The 8,335-nt window shown below is 37.0% G+C and overlaps 1 protein-coding gene across 1 annotated transcript in view; it reads right to left on the reverse strand.

Moving 5' to 3' along the window:
• The window catches only part of BOC (BOC cell adhesion associated, oncogene regulated), a 68,862-nt gene extending 62,990 nt beyond the window's left edge, over nt 1-5,872 (reverse strand). Inside the window, exon 1 of the mRNA XM_026681745.2 lies at nt 5,639-5,872. The gene's annotated coding sequence lies outside the window, so the exon portion shown is untranslated. The remainder of the gene's footprint in view (nt 1-5,638) is intronic.
• Between the last annotated feature and the right edge of the window lie 2,463 nt (nt 5,873-8,335).

Below are 8,335 nucleotides of genomic sequence, written 5' to 3' on the forward strand. Positions count from 1 at the left end.
TTCCTTCCCATGACACTGCATCAGAAACTGCTTTGGCACTTATCTTAACTTTAAAAGGTGGTTTGATCATAGCATGAAAGAGTCTTGTTGAAAATTTTATTGCAGCCCAGATATTAATGGACACATCCTTGATCATTATTTAAGGTTTTTCTGTTCAATGATTCTGGTTTTTAAAATGCATGCAAACCGAGTCCTCTTCTACTAGGGCAGGACTGTCAAACTCCCTGCCCATGGGCCAGATGTGTCACATGCTGGCCATGCCCACACCCAGTTTAGTGAAGGGGGGGGGAAGTGCTGATATGTCACATGATGTTGCCATGACGACGTAAATTTGACACCCCTTACAAGAGTATACAGTGATATAGTTGACTGGCAAAACTTCACTTCTCAAAGTACTGTATGCTTTAGCCATTGCTTTCATTTCATGCTCCTATAGCTAAAAGGATAGGTGGAAATCCCAGTTATAAAGATATGAACAGATGACACATAGAAAGTTGCATACCTAATCTTTTTATAATTCTTGCAAGGACAGGAAAATTCAGAACTCACCATTTCACAGATCTGGGATTGACAGACGCAATTAAATCTAACAAATTGTTCATCATTGGGGAATGCAATTTTAAGTTACCCAGCTATTGTTTCATTTTGGTTGAATCAGACAACATAGCTAGATCCTTAATTTTTTCCCCTTCTCTCCCATATATGGCATTTTACTGAAACATCACTTCCAAGAATCTAGTGAGTACACATATCATGGATTGCATGTACTAAAAAGAAAATCCCCAGAAGCTACACAAGGCACACAATCATTAAATATTTCAATCCTCTTCGAACATGCATCAAAGAAAATACTTCTAATACATTTAGCAACCCATATGGGTCATCTCCACTTGTTTGGATTACAATTGGAGGCTTAAATTAAGTTCTCAATGTGAGTTTACAAGCAGATTGTTTAATCACCGCTGAAGACTTTTTTAGTTCCGAAAAGGTTCTTGCCTTTAATGATTTAAAGGTTCCAAAGTTAAACTGAGCTTCTGCAGTGAGATACAAAAACCAATGGTACTTAGAGCTGCAGAATTTAAAATTGAACTTACGTAGTTTTAAATAAGATTAACTATGATTAACAAAATCACAGCAGAGATGGAAGACAATCAAGCTTTAGCTATTTTCCAAAAGGATGGCCACAATATTCAGGATCTGAATTGTGTCTAGAATGATATGAAAACACAAAAGTTTATGTACTGGGACTATGCACCGCTTTAGATTTGAAAGCAAAAAGCTGTTATGTGGCAGAAAATAGTTGGGTGATCCAACTATTTCAATTGTTTTAAGAAGCTGGCTCAGGTAAGTGTAATGTTTGTGCTATCACATTGTCAAAAATACTTTTTTGCCTTCAGATCCAAATTAGTGCACAACTTTATTCTGTTTTTCCAAGGACACATTTTATTAAGCAGTCAACTCTTCTATTCCATACTTGGAGAACTGGAAACTTTGAAAATGGCATAGCTGTGTGTAAAATGTAATCAAGGACATTTTCTCAAAACATGAATAGATCTAAATCCAAAATATAACAGGAGACAACCAGGATCACTTACTTGAATCTGTATACAGTATGTTAAATGTATATGTAGTTTTATTTAAATTTATTTCAAATATTCTAACCCATTTTTCTATTTCAAAGCCCTTACTTTGAAATGTATTTATCTGAAGTCAAACACACCCATTTCATGGATTCTGGAGAGATTCCTGAAGAGTACTAGTAGATGTTAGTTGCAGTGTTATTTATCAAAAACAAGCCAATGCCATTTAGTTGTAAGATACATTGTACATTTGCAATGCTTAAACTTTACTTCTCATTTTATATTTTTATGACCTCATTATGATCCTGAGAATTCAGTGATTTTGTATTTAACTCAAGTTCCCAAGTTCAAAGTATTAGTATAGAGAAAACTTCCTACTACCCTGCATTTTTACACACACAAATAACATGAATAAATTGAAATACCAGAGATTCAGTATGAGTAACTTGCACAGCTTTATTTAAAAGTTTGCATCAACTTTATCAATAATAGATAGTAAAATCTCTAGAGCACAATTGCTGAGGAATTGTGGATGTTGAAGTCCACACATCTTAAAGGGTCTGACATTGAGAAATGCAGTTCTAGATTAATGCTAGACATATCATGGCTGTCCTTCTTATCACTGATACAGGTCTTCACATTGTAAGCAATAACATTAGCACTTAGACTTATATACTGCTCCAAAGTGCCTTTCTAAGCAGTTTACAGAGTCAGCATATTTTCCCCAACAATCTGAGTCCTCATTTTTCTGATCTTGGAAGGACAAAAGGCTAAATCAACCTTGAGCCAGTGAGAATAGAACTGCCAAATTGCAGGCAGCCGGCAGGCAGCAGAAATAGCCTGCAGTACTGCATTCTAACTACTGTGCCACCATGACTCCTAGGTTAAGGAGAAATGCATCAATGTGATATGCTTTTGAAAATCCAATGCTATACATTGAAAGTAGTTTCAACATATATGCCCCTTCACAGAGCTATTGGAAACATAACCTTAAGAGATTCATTGTAAGGCTTAAATTGTAGAAGCAGCAGACATTTTAACTAGGTGTGTTACGCACATTTTCTGTGACTATAATACTTCTCTAAAAATTAACCATCGGTGTAAATTAATAACATAACAAATTCATATCCTCTTAATATATCTTTTTTATATTTCAGTTTTACCAACAGAACCAACTTTAATGACTGTACATTTCTAATAATCAGTTGGAATGCATGTCATCACTTATTTCCTGTTTGTTGGTAAGAAATAATCATAGATGTCAGTTTTAGCAAGAAATACCCCTGACTTTTCCTTTGTACCCTACTGACTATTCTCTTCCAATATATTTCATGGCAGAAAAAACCAAAATAAATAACATTAGATCAGACATTGCTGAAACTTCATTCAACCACAATTTTTTATCATATTGGTCAGAAGTAATTGTAGTTATTGTTCAGCAGTCCAGTAGCTAGGCTTCATAGATTCCGCATGTTGCCTAGGCCTTGAGCATTACAGCCTCCAAATATGTTGGGACATACAATTTTTTAAATATCAAAGTTTTTAATATGATTAACATTTTCTTCAGTTAGGTTGATGGGAAAATGCTATTTAGCTCATGTAATAAAAGATGGGAAATAAAAACACTAAATAAATAAATTTAGGAATGCTATGTTGGAGAATGAAATTACTAGATTGGAAACTAAGCATCCCATGAACCTTAAATGATGATAAAAGCTCTGTACAAAATAATACACATACATACAGAAACACACATCCTCACTATCATGGAGTTTAAGAAATATGATATCTTATATAAAGTAGTTGAATTATTTGTGTGGATCAGGATATAGACTAAACAATAAAATATCAAAATATTTTTTCTGTTATAACTTATAATTATAGGTCTATTCACAGAGCATGTGCAGATTTTAGACCAATAAAACTTACTCTATTCTGTCAATTAATTTATTTACCAACAAGAAAGTGATGGATAAACAACTATTTTCAGCATACACAAACCCTTTCCCTGCTTTTTCCCCGTAAGAAACTTGATAAAGCAAAATAACTGGGGGGAAAGATGGATTGTTATAACAATACATTAAAACCAAAGAAGATTATGATGGTCAGATCTATTATATAGATTTTAGACCACATAAATTCACATTGGAGTAGACACAGAAACATTATGACTCAGTCCTTGTTAGAAATAGCTACCTGTAATTTAGACACTTGGTTTTTGATTCACTAGTGACTTAGTGCACTTATATTTCAAAGCTTTCATTAAGAAAACAGTTGGGAAGCCTAAAGAAACAGGAAATAAAATTGCACTTAGCTCCCACCTATGCAAATCAATTCTATATACTTATATGAAAACACTAAACAATCCACAACCTGTTGGGTCATCGTTTCAAGGATATTTCCTTATCAGGCCTTCAACCATAACAGAACTTCTAATATACTTGAATCGTTCTTAAAAATTCACAAAGTTATTTAGAGATGTGCCTTGAAAGTAGTCCATATTGAACTGTATAGCACAAACATCATAATAGACCACAGGAAATGTGTTATGACATCTTGCATGATGTTATAATTTTAGATTATAAAATGCTTTATAAAACTTGCCAAATTTCAATTCCAAAAGAGTCATGGGTCCTATATTTTGGATGCATTTTTTAAGTTAACCCATTTGAGGTATCTCAGCTGAAAAGGTTTTGCACTATAATGCACTGTTTTGCCCAGTTAAAAGGTGGCAGACAGAAGAGTTTTAATAATGTATAGATTAGCATAGTCTTCCTTTGCTTAAAGAATACTCTTTATATAATACAATATTCCAAATATTCATATTGAGTTTTGCATCTAATAAGAGCTGTGAGGTTGTATTCTTAAGTATGGCAATAATGAGATCTAAAGAAAGAACACAAGGAATCTCTAATAAGTTTTTCAAAAGTTGTGTAACTCATAACAGAACTCAAAGAAAAGTAACACTTGCCCTACAATTTGTACAAATTTTAGACAATAATGCACTTTTGTTCAATCTCCTATAGAAACCACTAAATCTTAACTTTGGTACTTAACTGAACGTCATTAAGATGCTCCTGTAAATAATTATTTCCTTGCAATCCACTAGACAACACAGCTAAACATCTAGTTATGAAATCTAAAAATTTTCTGTACATAAAGAAAAAGTAACATTTTCAAATTCTTCTGTGTTTAAAAATGTCTGCCAAGACCAAGCAGCTACAAGGGAAAAGAAAAGCAATAAAAGTGTTTCTTCACAGCAAACCCATCCATGCATTTTGTGCCCAGCAGAAGCAAAGGATGCTGCTGCATTTACATGCTTCACTTCTCTATCCCTAGTCAAAACCCAAGAGTGAACATTTCTAGAAGCAGATAAAGATAGATAGATAGACAGACAGACAGACAGACAGATAGATAGATAGATAGATCGATCAATAGAGATACAGAGGGAGAGATACAGGCTGCTATGGAGAATTTCCAAGAGCATTGTTATTGGGAGAAGTTTAGTCAAGTGCTGGGGTTTAACAGCAGATGCCAGGCCTTCTATTTTGGTCAAGACTCAACATACCAAAAAAAAAGTAAGAGAAGCATAGTACAATCCCACCTGTCTAGGAGGGGAAACAAAAGTGCATAAATACAGTTGAGAGAATCACTGAAGTCTACTCTCTCGTTTCTCACAAATTACCAAATTCTCTCAAAGTATCCTACCAAAAATCCCTATTCCTTTCCTTAAATTTTCAGGGCAACAAAGTACCAAACTACGTCTGACGTAGAAAAGTAGTAAAATAAAATGATAATAAAAATAATAAAAATCAATCTGGTTCTTCCCTTGTTGTTGTTTCAATCAGCCCCGGGAATGGCTTTGCTGTTATTTGGGGGATATGTTTCAGACTCACCTAAGATCTCTGCTGCTGATGCTAACGGGAGACCCAACTAAGGAAAAGGAAGGAACGGCAAGGGAGGAGGGGGAACGCGAGGAAAAATAAAACAGCAACAAAGAAGCTGAAACCCCGAGGATGAATAAGATTTCAGGCCGGACAGATCTGCGAAGCACTCACCAAAGTAAAGCTGGAGCGGATGACCTGGATGGAGAGGCTTTCAAGGAAAAACAAAAAACAGGAGACTGTTGTAACTTGGATGCTGGCTGCTTTTAGGAAGAGTTGCAACTTTCCTAAAAAGCCTAGCGAGATAGGAAGGAGACGCTGCGGAAAGGCGGTGGAATCGAGGCAGCCAGACCCTCCATATGGGAGAAGGTTTTTGGATGACTGAACTCTCAAACAATTCCCTTCTTTTTGCTCGCCCACTTCTGGCACCTCCCACTCCTCCTCCTCCCTTTCGGAGGAGGGGAGAAAAGAGGGAGGAGCTGAAGAAGTGAAAAGAGGGGAAACCGAGCTCCCTCCAAAGGGGGTCCCAACAATACCCTTCCCCTTCACGCTGGGTCGGCGGCGAGAGAGGGGAGCCCTCCATTTGCACCTGACGCCTCAAAAGAAAGGAAAAGGGCGATGTTTAAAAGACTGCTTGTAAAATCGATTTTCCAAATGTGAGAGAAGGGTAGGATGGGAAAGTCCGATGCAAAAGTTTGGGCGGGAGGGGGGGAAGAGAAGGGGAGTCTTTGGTGGCTAGTCCTTTGCTTTGCAACTTGATAGGCAGCGATCTTTAGTCCTAGCTGCTGATCCATACTGACCAGCAACAGGCGGCGGAATACGAAAGTTAGGAGCAAGTTGGATGTAGTGAATAATTCTCTTTAGCGTAATGAATAATCTCATTTTAAAAAAAAAAGCCACACCAATCAGACCACGGATCGCAAAGGTACATTTAAATGTGATGATGGAGGGACAGATCATTTCAAGCAGGTTTTTGACAGGAAAATCAATCCCACAAACAGAGATTGCAGGCATTGGGAACGTTTAAGTCTTGATAAGGGATAAGAAAGGAGATAATTGGTGTGTGTGTGTGTGTGTGTGTGTGTGTGTGTAAAGACTTCTTCATTCTAAAGACAAGGAACCAAAATAATAGATTTCAGTCATAGGAAGGCAGAAGTTTAATGAATGTTGAAGCAGACTTCCTAACAGTAAGAGCTATTTGATAATGGAATCAATTAACCAGAATGGATGACCAAATGCATCATGCTGCGATGATGAAGATGATGATAGCAATAGCACTTAGACTTAGACTTATATACAGCTTCACAGTGTTTTACAGCCATCACTAAGCAGTTTACAGAATCAGCATATTGCCCCCAACAATCTAGATCTGCATTTTACCGACTGACCTCAGAAGGATGGAAGGCTGAATCAACCTTGAGCTGCTCCGAATTGAACTCCTGGTGTGAGCAGTGAGTTAGCCCTGCAGTACTGCATTCTAACCACTGCTACAACATGATGAGGATGATGGAGTTTTTTTCTTAAATCTAAGAATTCTGCATGGCTGACCAATTTGAGCTATTGCAAATCTGGGCAGTGTACAGTCAACAAATAAACAATTGGTAAAAACAAGTAGATGCAATATAGGTAGTCCTCAATTTACAACCCCAAATTTCTGTTGCTGAGACAATTGTTAAGTGAATGTTGCCCCATTTAATGACCTTAATTGCCACAGTTGGTAACATTGCAGTAGTTAAGTTAGTAAAATGATTGTTAAGTGAATCTGGCTTCCCCATTGACTTGTCAGAAGTTTTGCAAAAGGTAATCGCTTGACCCCAGGACATTGCAACCGTCATCGATGTGAGTCAGTTGCCAAGCATCTGAATTTTGATCGCATGACAATGGAAATGCTGCAACAGTTGTAAGTGTGAAAAATGGTCATAAGCCACTTCTTTCACTGCCATTGTACTGTAGGAAGTTAGCACCCACCCCTCTCCTAGAAAATTGAAATATCCTACGAAATATTAAAAAGGCAGAATATTTCCCCTAAAAAGAGTAGAAACTCAGAAGCAGAAACTCACCTCAGAGAGGCAGAAACTCAGCCTCCCCACCTTTGCTAATGGGCCATTAAGGCCTAGGCCAGAGTATTCTACATAATAAAGACCTCTACCCATCTCACCACCTGGCCTGGCAAGAATGTATCAGCCAACACTCAGGTGAAGCCATGTGGTCCAGACTTTGTAGACAAGCCTACAAAGTTAGTTAAGACCCCCACCCCTAGGAGTCTGACAGCCTATGATACATTTCTTACACAGGAACAGGAAACATTAAGGTGGGGCCCAACAGAGGTTATCAAACTAAGGGTCTCTCAACATCTCAGCCCTTTTTCCTTCTTTCTTCATCCAGGGCATGTGATACTGTCCACCGTTAAACCATCTTTCCAAACAGCCTCCAAGTTTCCAGTGTCTTTTTCCCGACTTGGAACTGAACCCAGAAGGATAATTCTTCCAACAGTACCTTCAAACAGTCACTAAATGAACTGTTGTAAGTCAAGGACTACCTATAGTATTTGTACTGTAAACAACTGGTTAAGTTTAGCTTATCTTAGACTTTACCTCTTTGTATTTTTTTTTAAATAATGGAAAGCCATGAGGAAAATAGGGAAAACTTTAGAGCTCTTATTTCATATCTATTAGTTTTCTTCTAGATAGAACAATTCCCTTTCAACTGCAATTCCTCAGGTAGTCCAACTACGCATCCAATCTGTGTAAAATGCTGAAGTCTGAGGAATTATAATCAAGTGAAAATACAACTAGGAAGCATTTTGGCTGTAGAATAATGACCAACTATATTGCCTCTCCTTGTTTTTACAAATTGTGTATTTGTTGACTA

Source organism: Notechis scutatus, chromosome 5, assembly GCF_049901735.1.
Source record: "Notechis scutatus isolate UNSWTSFEM ecotype Mainland chromosome 5, rNotScu1.2, whole genome shotgun sequence".
NCBI classification, from domain to species: domain Eukaryota; kingdom Metazoa; phylum Chordata; class Lepidosauria; order Squamata; family Elapidae; genus Notechis; species Notechis scutatus.